The following is a 13273-nucleotide window of genomic DNA, read 5'->3' on the forward strand; positions in this document are numbered from 1 at the left end:
GCTTCTAATATACAGGGAAATTACCAGGGATAAGAATATGAGCATTATACCTCAAATAATTGTGTTCATAAATCCTCAAAGAACTTCTCTGCCTATTCATTTGAGTACTCTAACCCCCCTACTGTGAAGAGAAGTGCATTAGCTTCAATGCCCCCTTTCACATATGGTGCTCGCAGGATGATGAACTCTTTGCCACCCCTTCAGATGTGGGTGGTGAAGAATTTGAACTAATCACTTATGCAAGTGATCGAGTGTAAGTACAGTGGGGTTTTACGCCCAAACTGTGGGTTGTCGTGTTCTCCACAGGGACTAGGCAAATCAGCGACTATGCTCAGCTAAATCTAGGTAACAAAATATTTGGAATAATTGCGGGGAAATAAACCTAAATTTATCTAAGATAGTTCCGGAAATTTTTTGACCAAGAAAGTGCATCATTTTTGGGAGAAGAAAGAGCAGCAGCAGGTACGTGGGAGAGGGAGCAGCAAGGGAGGTGGTTGAGGAGAAGGAGCAAGGAGCAGATCACGTAGTAGGAGAATCAGATTCAACAGCAGATCAAGGTAAGGGAAGAAAATGGCAACGGCGGCATGGGGGTTTGGGATTAGTGATAGAGGTGTGTGGCGGTGGTGGTTAGGTGGCGGCGCTGGTGTGGCGCGTAGGAGATGGATGCTGGTGGCGAGCAGGAGATGGATGCTAGTGGCACGCCACCATGCCAGCCTGGCCGTGGTGGCTGCCGGTGGTAGAGAAGGAGGATGGGGGAGAGGGAAGAAGAAGATGGAGGTCCACACCCGAAGGGGATCGAAGGCTTCTCCAGGGATTTTGACCCCTGATGGTTGATTTCCTCCTTTGCAATTTGGCCCCTCTACTTTTCTTCTTTGTGCACAAGTTGATCCTCCGCTTCTTTAGTTTGACCCCTCGGTCTCTTCTTTCCTTCACGCTTCCAAACCTTGAAGTTTATAGTGCCTTAGCGCACTTTTCTGCAAAATAAACAAGTGACAAGTAAATGATCTTTTATATGATTTTCATTCAAATATGTCATATTTCATAGCAAGAATGGAGGAATATATCACAACATATGCTATATTTGAGTGCCAAATTATATATGTGAAATGTGCTTATCAGCAGGTCAGGTCTCTAGATGAAAATCATCATCTCAAGAATTTGCTGGAGACCTGAGGAAAATGCTTGATTGGACGCAAGCTAAAATTGATGAAATGATAACATTTCACACATCCTCAAATTTACTGTTTATGATGAAATTCCTATCTAATGAAATTGATATCATATTCTTCAAGTCTGAAGCATATGAGATGGTAAGTTGTACTAATTCATCTGCAGGATGACAATTCCAAGACTACTGAGTGGGTTCTTGATAGTGGTTGCACAAACCACATGACTGGTGATAAAAGCTTGCTCATGAATATGCCACTGACTACATCACCACCGAAACAAATCACTTATGCTGACAACGGTAAAAGCAAGGCATTGGGACTTGGCAAAGTGGTTATTTCCAAGGACACGCACATGGACAAAGTGATGCTTGTTGAATCCCTTGGGTTTAACCTCATGTCAGTCTCAATGCTTTGTGATCTTGATATAGTTGTTATATTTGGAAAATATAGAAGTGTAGTCATCATGGAATCTGACAGATCCAAAGTCTTCGAAGGCTTTAGGAGAGGAGATTTGTACATTGTTGGTTTTTCCACAGGTCCTCAACCAGCCACATGCTTACTAGCAAAAACCTCAGAATGTTGGCTATGGCATAGAAGACTTGGTCATGCAGGCATGAGGAATTTGCACACGCTGGCGAAGAAGAAGCATGTCATTGGCATCGAATCTGTCAAATTCCTCAAGGACCACCTTTGCGGTGCTTGTGAGTCTGGAAAAATGACCAGATCCAAACACCCCTCGAAGACTATCTTGACTACTACTCGTCCGTTTGAATTGCTTCACATGGATCTGTTTGGACCTACTCATTATGTTACTCTAACAAATGCAGCATCCTTATATGTCTTTGTCATCGTTGATCACTATTCTCGATATACTTGGGTACATATCATTCTGTATAAAACTGAAGTGCGGGAAGTCTTCAAACGATTTTCCTCAAGGGCCTCGACAAACTTTGGCGTCAAGATCAAACACATCAGGAGTGACAATGGGACAGAATTCAAAAACACTGGTCTTGATGATTATCTTGATGAACTTGGTATTACTCATGAATTATCTGCTCCTTATACTCCTCAACAGAATGGCATTGTTTAACGCAAGAACAGGACTCTGGTTGAAATGGCACGGACTATGCTTAAAAAATATCAAACTCCTCGTCGCTTCTGGCCTGAAGCAATCAACACTGCTTGCCACATCATCAACAGGGTATATCTTCACAAATTCCTCAAGAAAACCTCGTATGAACTCCTCACTGATAAGAAACCCAGTGTAAGTTATTTCAAAGTCTTCGGTGCAAAATGCTGGATTAGAGATCCTCACCATAGCTCAAAATTTGCACCTAAAGCACATGAGTGTTTTATGCTTGGTTACGGAAAGGACACACACACCTACAGAGTCTTCAACACCTATCACAACACGGTTGTTGAAACTGTAGATGTGCGGTTCGATGAAACTAATGGCTCACAAAGAGAGCAATTGCCTCCTGTGCCACACAAATTATATCCTAAGGAAGCTATCAAGTTCAAAGCTACTGAGGACATCGTTCCTACTGAGGAAATTGCTGAAGAAATCGTCCCCAACACTGATGAAATTCAAGAAGGTGCACCTGAGGAAATCGCTCCAGATCAAATTCCTTAGCCCAGACAAAATCCTTAACCAGCTCATCCAAGGATTGCAAATGAAGTAGAACTTGGAAAATCCTCGATGACATCAACGCGCCAGGTCCTCTCACTCTCTCAAAAGCTTCACATTTAGTTAACTTTTGTGGGCATTCCTCCTTTGTGTCTATCACAGAACCCTCAAAAGTTGCTGAAGCCTTCATGGAACCTGAATGGATTCAAGCCATGCAAGATGGACTTCTTAAATTCAAGCTAAATGACGTGTGGGAACTCGTCAAACGACCAGATCCTCACAAGCACAATGTCATCGGCACCAAGTGGATTGTCCAAAACAAGCAAGATGAGGATGGTCAAGTGGTGAGGAATAAGGCACGACTTCTAGCCCAAGGCTACACACAGGTTGAAGGAATTGAATTCGATAAAACTTTTGCACCTATTGCTAGACTTGAAGCTATTCGAATACTACTTGCTTATGCTAATCATCATAACATTACTCTATATCAAATGGATGTGAAAAGTGCATTCCTCAATGGTAAGCTTGAAGAAGAAGTATATGTTGCTCAGCCCCCAGGTTTTGAGGATCTGAAGCATCCAGAAGAAGTATATGGCCTCAAGCAAGCCCCTCGAGCGTGGTATGATACATTGAAGGAATTCCTCATGAAGAAAGGCTTCAAACCTGGTTCACTTGATCCAACTCTTTTCACAAAATCCTATGATAATGAACTTTTTGTGTGACAAATATATGTCGACGACATCATCGTTGGTTGTACTAACAAACGTTACGGTGATGAATTTGCTTACATGATGAGTGAAGAATATAAAATGTCTATGATGGGGGAGCTGAAATTCTTCTTAGGTCTTCAAATTCGTTAACAACGCAATGTCATCTTCATATCTCACCAGAAATACCTCAAGGACGTTCTAAGTAAATTCGACATGCATGAATGAAAAGGCGTCAAGACTCCCATGCCTACCAACGGACACCTCTGCATTGAAGAAAATGGTAAAGATTTCGATGAGCGGGTATATCTTTTGATGAATGGCTCCTTATTGTATCTATGTGCATATAGGCCTGATATAACGCTTAGTGTTTGTATGTGTGCTCATTTTTAAGCAAAACCGAAGGAATCACAGCATAAGGCTGTGAAGCACATTCTTCGATACTTAGCTCACACACCAACACTAGGATTATGGTACCCAAGGGATCAAATCTTCATCTCGTTGGATATTTTGGTTCTGATTATGCTGGTGACCGTGTGGATCGCAAGTCAACATCACGCACATGCCATTTCCTCGAAAGATCATTAGTCTGCTGGTCCTCAAAGAAGCAGAACTGTGTTTCTCTCTCACTTCCGAAGCTGAGTACATTGCTACGGGATCCTGCTGTGTTCAACTTCTATGGATTAAGCAAACCCTCAGAGACTACGACATCCACATGAAGAATGTGCCTCTCTACTGCGACAATGAGAGTGCAATAAAGATCGGCCACAACCCAGTACAACACTCGAAGACTAAGCACATCCAGATTCGTCATCATTTTCTTTGGGACCATGTCCTCAAGGGAAATATCATCATTGATCATGTGAAGACTCACAATCAGCTAAGAGATATTTTCACTATGCCCTTGGATGAGTGAAGGTTTTATAAGTTGCGGTGTGAGCTAAATATCTTAGAATCTTCAAATGTTTTGTGAAAACATGCACACATCCTAACACTCATGCAAAATTGATGACACAGATGTGCAACACACGAAGAATCGATTTTCTTGAATCAATGAAGAATATCACTCTTAGTGTGAGGAAGTTAATGAAGAATTTGGTTCTCACGGCCCTACGACAATTGTACGCGGCGCCTGAAATCATCATTGTTATATGGTGGGTCACGCCACCAGCCAACTTTGAAATTCTTCAAGATGTTTTTCTTGAAAGTTGAAATTCATCAATCTCACACTTTGTCACAAAATCCTCAAGTTTTTCAAAATCTTCAAATTCTTCAAAACGTTTGATGATTCTCATTTGCATAGATGTATGTATATATACTGAGATTTCAAAGTCCTCAACAGCATTCACTTATAGCTCAGTCTTCAATTTGATATTTGATAACCCTCAAGTATAGGGCATCACAACAGTTTTCGAGGGTAGAGTATTCAACCCAAATTTATTGATTCGACTCAAGGGGAAGCAAAAGAATATTCCCAAGTATTAGCAGTTGAGTTGTCAATTCAACCACACCTGAAAGATTTAGTGTCTGCAACAAAGTATCAGTAGCAAGGTGGTATGATAGCAGCAGTAGCAACAGTAACCAGTAGCAACAAAGTAACAGCAGTAGCAACAAAGTAACGGCAGCAGCAGTGACAACAGTAGCAGCAAAGTAACGAAGCAAGGACCGGTAGTAAAAGACTCGTAGGCATTGGATCGGTGATGGATGATTATGCCGGATGTGATTCATCATGTAACAGCTATAACACAGAGAGATAAGTAGCTAGCTCCCGTTCGTCAATCTAATGTAGGCATGTATTCCGTATGTAGTCATACGTGCTTAGGGAAAAGAACTTGCATGAATCTATTTTCCATCCCTGCCGTGGCAGCGGGGTCCTAATGGAAACTAAGGGATATTAAGGTTCTCCTTTTAATAAAGAAACGGACCAACGCATTAAGACTTGGTGAATACATGAACTCCTCATACTATGGTCATCTCCGGGAGTGGTTCCGGCTATTTTCACTCCGGGGTTGTCGGGTCATAACACATAGTAGGTGACTACAACTTAAAAGATAGGATCTAAAACACACATATATTGGCGACAACATAATAGGTTCAGATTTAAAATCATGGCACTTGGGCCCTAGTGACAAGCATTAAGCATGGCAAAGTAGTGGCAACATCAATCTCAGAACATAGTGGATACTAGGGATCAATCCCCGTCAAAACTAACTCGATTACAGGATAGATCTCATCCAACTCATCACCGTCCAGCAAGCCTACGATGAGATTATTCATGAACGGTGAAGAGCATCATGGAATTGGCGATGGAGGAAGGTTGATGATGACGATGGCGACAATTTCCCCTCTCCGGAGCCCAGAACGGACTCCAGATTTGCCCTCCAGATGAAGAATAGGAGGTGGCGGCGCCTCCGTATCGTAAAACGCAATGAATCCTTCTCCCTGAATTTTTTCTGGGCGAAACAGAATATATAGAGATGAGATTGGAGGCGGTGGAGCTCTGTGGGCCCCACAAGCCCTCACGGCGCGGCGAGGGGGGTGGCCGCGCCCCCTGGGCTTGTGGCCCACTGGTTCACCTCCTCCGGTGGATCTTTGCGCAGGTATTTTTCATTAATTCTAGAAAAATTCAACGTAAATTTTCAGGTCATTCCGAGAACTTTTATTTCTGCACAAAAACAACACCATGGCAATTCTGCTGAAAACAGCGTTAGTCCGGGTTAGTTCCATTCAAATCATGCAAATTAGAGTCCAAAACAAGGGCAAAAGAGTTCAGAAAAGTAGATACGATGGAGACGTATCAACTCCCCCAAGCTTAAAGCCATGCTTGTCCTCAAGCAATTCAGTTGACAAACTGAAAGAGACAAAAGAAAACCTTTGATGAACTTTGTTTGATCTTGTTGTTGCAACTATGTCTAACTCATAACCAGAATTTCAGCAAGATCACAAGCTAACCACATAGGCAAATGACATCTAGGTCTCACGGTAAACTCATATCAATGGCATAATCAACTAGCGAGCAAATAATAATAAGCCTCAAATGTCAACACTTCAATCAAAACAACATGAAGCAGTACGAACAAAAGGTATCTCGCTAGCTCTTTCTGAGACCGCAAAACATAAATGCAGAGCACCTTCAAAGACCAAGGGCTCACTAAACATTGTAATTCATTGCAAAGAAGATCCAGTCACAGTCATACTCAACAGAGTTAAAAGCAAAGCATGAAAACGACACAGGTTCTCTCTAATTGGTGCTTTTGTAAGAGGAGGATGACTCAACAAGAACATAAATAGACATGCCCTTCGCAGAGGGAAGCATTGATTTGCATAGGTGCCAAAGCTCAAGATTTTAAAACAGAGATAGTAATTTTGGGTGGCATGCTCTGATTGTCAACGCAATGACTAAGAGTTCTCAACATCTTCCATTCTACACACGCTATAGGCGGTTCCCAAACAGAAAAGTAAAGCTTTGACTCCCCCACCACCAATCAATCACACTCCACGGCTAGCCGAATCCTCGGGTACCGTCCATACCAACATCAATCCTGGGGGAGTTTTGTTTGCAATTATCTTTTCGATTTGAGCATGGAACTGGGCATTCCAATTGCCAGCCCCTTTCTTGTGAATGATAGCGAATAAACACATATCGAAGATAACACGCCTAGCATGGACCATACTGATAGCCCCCTGTCACCACATGAGCGGTTCGGGCATGCAAAACAGATTATTTCTTGAAGATTTAGAGAGTGGCACATGCAAATTTACTTGGAATGGCTGGTAGATACCGCATATAGGTAGGTATGGTGAACTCATATGGAACAACTTTGGGTTTATGGAAGTGGATGCACAAGTAGTATTCCCGCTTAGTACAAATGAAGGCTAGCAAAAGACTGGGAAGCGACCAACTAGAGAGCTACATCAGTCATCAAAATGCATTGAGATTAACTAACATTGAGTGCAAGCATGAGTAGGACATAAATCACCATGAACATGAATATCATAGAGGCTATGTTGATTTTGTTTCAACTACAAGCGTGAACATGTGCCAAGTCAATCCACAGTCATCTCTAAGTTGAATCATTCAAAGGACGATACCATCCTATCGTACTACAACACAGTCATCTCAAAATTCATATGGGCATCCAAGACAAACCATTATAAGCTCCTAGATAATTAAGCATGGCATAAGCAACTATGATCTCTAAGTTGTCATTGCAAACATGTTTCCCTCACAACAAAGCTGAATCAGGCAAGATGAGCTAGTCATATTTACAAAAACAAAATAGATCGAGTTCATACCAGCTTTTCCAAGCTCAGTCACTTCATCATATATCGTCATTATTGCCTTTCACTTGCACGACCGAACGATGTGAACGATAACAAGCGTGCTCGTGCATTGGACTAAAGCTGGAATCTGCATGCAAACACAAAGGAGAAGACAACGTAATATGGCTCTTTAAAAGCTAAACAGGTATACATGCGAGAGCCACTAAACATTGTAACCATGATCTTCTACCTTGACCCAAAGAAAAAGAAAACTATTTACACAGGAAAGCTCCCAACAAGCAAAAGAAGAAAAACAAAATATTTTGGTTTTTTTCAAACTAGACAGACACACGAAAAGAAAACTAGAAAAATAAAATAAACTAGCATGGATGATACAGTGGCAATGTGTGAACACCGACGAACAAAGTGAAAGCATACGCAAGAATGTAAAGTCGGTGAGAACACGTACTCCCCCAAGCTTAGGCTTTTGGCCTAACTTCGTCTACTCCCAAGGAGGGAAATAACCAGCTCCGGGATACTCCGGAGTGGACTGAGGATGCCACTGCTGTGTGAGCTCCTGTGGCTCCCACTGATAAACTGGTGTCTGGTACTCGGCTGGTGGCTCGGGCACGTGCACGTGTGGTTGGGCTAGGCCCCAATATGCGTAGATGTCCGAGGGCATAATAATGTACCTGTCTGCATGAAGATTGAACAAAGAAGGAGCAGGCATAGTAATAGTCTCACGAGTACCCTGACTAAATACCAGGTTATAAATCATCCTTCTATTAATATCTCTATCAAGAAAGTCATGGCGAACCATGCTATCGTAATCTAGATATATCTCGGGAAGAAGAATCTCTTCTTCCTCCTCCAGTCTAATAAGTATCTCAAAGTGTCTAGCAAGACGAGTAGCATAGATACCTCCATAGACAATTCCCTTAGAACGGTTCGTGTTCAACCGTTGAGCTACTATAGCGCCCAAGCTATAGGTTTTATCGTTATAAAGGGCTTGGCGCAAGACCGCAAGATCTGGGGAACTAAGTGACCCAGCTTTCCCACGGCCAATCAAACATTTTCCCACAAATAATGAGAAGTACCTAAGCACGGGGAAATGAATGCTAGCAGCTCTAGCACAAGACACTCCTCTCTCCTCGCCTACAGCAATTGTATCGATGAAAGCTTCCAAGTCCCGTGGACGAGGTTCATGAACATCCCCAACGTAAGGTAATTTGCAAACATTGCAAAAATCCTGGAGTGACATGCGCTGGGGGATATCATAAAGTTTGAACTCAACCATAGGAGGATTCTTCCTCGGATAGAAGTAAAAGCTTTGTACGAAGTATTAGTGAGGAGGAGGTATTGTGGACACTTATGTTCAACGAAGGCGGTAAGGCCTGCGTTTTCCACCAAGTGATAAAAGTCATCATAAATGACAGCGGCGCGTAAGAACACGTCACTTGGCCACTCACAAGCTCGAACTTCTGCGACTCGAGGGACCAGATACTTGGGCTTCTTCTCACTCCCATCATCCTTGGGGTCATGGCTTGTAGGAGCCTCTTAAGAACCTCCTCATCTTTCCCCTTTTCTATCTCTGAAAATTTCTGAACTTTTTATTGATTCTAAGGAAAAGTGAACAAGGCTCAACGAAACTCGTAGCAACTACTCCCACAAGTGCTTAGAGGCCATATTACACATCAAAACTACTTGGGACCAACTAAAATCATCACGCAAAGCTCAAGAACATGGTCACCAAGGCAGCAAAAATACGTGGAGTATAAGGCACTAGAGCAAAAAATAATTGGACCAATGGAGGAGTCACTTACCAAGGAGTAATTTCCCCAAAACAGTTCGGTGAATGGTGATTTGAGCAAAGAGATCAAAAATCCCAGCAAGAGGAGCAAGAACACGGGTTTGAGCTGCGAAACGATTTTTTCTGGAGGTAGGAGAACCAGATGAGAGCAAGAATGAGTGGAGGGGGTGCCTGTGGGCCCCACAAGCCTGTGTGGCGCGGCCAGGGGGGTGCCCGTGCTGCAAGGGCTTCTGTCCCACTGGTGCAGCCCCCAGACAAGCTCTTTGTCTCATAATTTTTCAAAAATTCCAGAAAAAATAATACTTGATTTTCAAGACGTTCGGAGAACTTTTATTTTCAGGGTACTTTTCCACCGGAGGCTAAAACAGAAAACAGGGAAAACTATCTAAATCTATCATCTTTCTTCTAAGCAACCGAAGGTGAAAACTTGGAACAGAGGTTTGTGACTCCTCAATTCATCCATCTCATGGTCATCGAAAGAAATCCGTCAGTGAGGTCGATCAAGCCTCCTCGACAAACCTTTTCGAATCGCAAAAGAGAACGTAGAATATTTGAATAGCCACTAGGTCACCTCAATGGGGATGTGTATGTCCCCAACAAGCAAATCATACTTCATCTTGACACGAGGTATAGGGCATTCAAAGCTCCCAATAAAAATCGATGAAGTTTTTTCAATAGCATTGATGCAATGTACTCGATATTGTTTCTTCAGAAAGTGCACCGTATGCTCATTACCGTTGACATGGAAAGTGATATTGCCTTTATTGCAATCTATAACAGCCCCTGCAGTGTTTAAAAAGGGTCTTCCGAGGATGATCGCCATGACATCGTCCTCGGGAATATCCAAGATAACGTAGTCTGTTAAGGTAGTGACGTTAGCAACCACAACAGGCACATCCTTGCAAATGCCGATAGGGAAAGCAGTTGATTTGTCGGCCATTTGCACAGAGATTTCAGTGGGTGTCAACTTCTCCAATTCAAGTCTACGATAAAGAGAGAGAGGCATAACACTAACACCGGCTCCAAGATCGCATAAGGCAGTTCTAACGTAGTTGCCTTTGATGGAGCAAGGTATAGTGGGCACACCGGGATCACCTAGTTTCTTAGGAGTTCCACCCTTGAAGGTATAATTAGCAAGCATGGTGGAAATCTCAACCTCAGGTATCCTCCTTTTATTAGTCACAATATCTTTCATGTACTTAGCATACGGAGACATTCTGAGCATATCTGTCAAACGCATTTGCAGAAAGACAGGTCTGGTCATTTCAACGAATCGCTCAAAATCCTCATCATCCTTTTTCTTGGATGGTTTGGGAGAAAAGGGCATGGGTTTCTGAACCCATGGTTCCCTTTCTTTACCATGCTTACAAGCAATAAATTCATTCTTATCGTATCTTCTATTCTTAGGCTGTGGGTTATCAAGATCAACAGGTTCAATCTCCACATCCTTATCATTGCTAGGTTGAGCATCGGCATGAACATCACTATTGATATCATCATTAGGCTCATGTTCATCACCAGATTGTGTTTCAGCGTCAGAAATAGAGGCATCGTTTGGACCCTCAGGTGTAGCAGCAACAGGGTTGCTAGCGTGCAAGTTCCTATCATCTTTCTTCTTATTTCTAGGATGACTAGGTGCATCAGTGCTAACTCCTTGAGAATCTTGTTCAATTCTCTTAGGATGACCCTCAGGATACAAAAGTTCCTCGGTCATTCTTGAAAGTGCATGCTATGCCCTGATCGACTTTTGGTGTTAATGACAACACATACATAAGAAACTAATCCTATTTGTTGAGTGTATCTTAGGATGGCAAGTAGTTTAGTAGATTGAGAATTTTGTGCCAAAGGTTGTTTGAGAAGATTGGGATTTATATTTCGAGAAGGCCCGGGATTAAGAAAAGATGATGTAGACTATTCTTTTGAGTTTACTCATATTGAGTATAGGGATCCCGCACTATTAAGAGGGGATCACAGGTTTTGCGACGAACTTGCTCATACCACATCTTCACTGTCATACCCAATACCACATATTCTCCACTCTGTTCTTATCTCAATAAAGGTCTATTGCCTCGGACATCCGGCTCCCTGAGGATGTCCGAGGGCCGGACGACCGGCAGGCTTCGGAAATCCGTAGCCCTTCACCAGAAGTTTGTGAGTCATATAACTCGGAAATCCGGCTCCCTCCGCACATCCGAGGGCCGAACGTCCGACCAGCCCCGGAAATCCGGTGCCCTGCACGAGTAGAAGTTGAGTTCTATAACTCGGAATTCCGGCTCCCTCCGGATGTCCGAGGGCCGGACGTCCGACCCCCTTCGGAAATCCGGAACCTACCACCAGAAGAAGTTGAGTCGAATAACTCGGATTTCCGGTCCTCTCCGGACGTCCGGTCGTTGTTCAACTCACATCATTTTCAGTCATATCTACAGGCCTCGGACGACCGACCCCTGTCCGACATCCGACCCCTCACGGACGCCCGGACTTCCGGCAACTGTCGGACGTCCGGACCCTGTGTGACTTAAAGTATCCCCAACGGCTATATTTCACTCCCCACTATATATACTCTTCTCCCACCTCATGAAAGGGTGTTCAACACAGCTAGAATAAACCCAAGAACACCTTTCCTCTCACTCACTCTTGACAACACCAAATCCTAGATCCCAAGAGCATTTGTGAGTCTCTTTGAGTGTTGTTCCAATCAAAAGATAGATTTTCTCCCTCTCCTCCTTCCCACCAAAGTGATTTGTGATTTGAGCAAGTTTTGAGCAATCCCCGTGATCTTGTTACTGTTGGAGGTTGGAGACTCCTAGGCGGTAGGAGTCTTCGGAGAGGAATCAAACCATTGTGATTTCCCCCGGAAAGTTTGTGAAGTTTTGGAAGCCACCTCAAGGCTTACCACTAGTGGTTGAGAAAGACTTCGTGGAGTTATCTCAAAGGGAGAATAGGGTGAGCCTTCGTGGCGTTGGTGTGCCTTCGTGGTAACATCCGCCCCTCTAACGGTGACGTAGCTTCCCTCCAAGGAAGTGAACATCGGGATACATCCTTGTCTCTCTTGGAGTTTCGGTTATTCCTAACCCTAACTCTCTACTTGTGTTAATCCTTAGCATACAGAGACATTTTGAGCATATCTGTCAAACGCATTTGTAGGAAGACAGGTCTAATAATTTCAACAAATCGCTCAAAATCCTCATCATCTTTTTTCTTGGATGGTTTGGGAGGAAAGGGCATGGGTTTCTGAACCCATGGTTCCCTTTCTTTACCATGCTTCCTAGCAGTGAAGTCATTCTTATCGTATCTCTTATCCTTAGGTTGTGGGTTATCAAGATCAACAGGTTCAATCTCCACATCCTTATCATTGCTAGGTTGAGCATCAACATGAACATCACTATTGACATCATCATTAGGCTCATGTTCATCACCGGATTGTGTCTTAGCATCAGAAACAGAGACATCGTTTGGACTCTCAGGTGTATCAGCAACAGGGTTGCTAGCGTGCAAGTTCCTATCATCTTTCTTCTTCTTTCTAGGATGACTAGGTGCATCAGTGCTAACTTCTTGAGAATCTTGTTCAATTCTCTTCGGATGACCCTCAGGATACAAAGGTTCCTGGGTCATTCTACCGCCTCTAGTAACGACTCTAAGGGAATTGTCATTCAACTCGTTGAGCAAGTCATTCTGATCTTGAAGTACTTGTTCTACT

This window comes from Hordeum vulgare, chromosome 5H, assembly GCF_904849725.1.
Source record: "Hordeum vulgare subsp. vulgare chromosome 5H, MorexV3_pseudomolecules_assembly, whole genome shotgun sequence".
NCBI classification, from domain to species: domain Eukaryota; kingdom Viridiplantae; phylum Streptophyta; class Magnoliopsida; order Poales; family Poaceae; genus Hordeum; species Hordeum vulgare.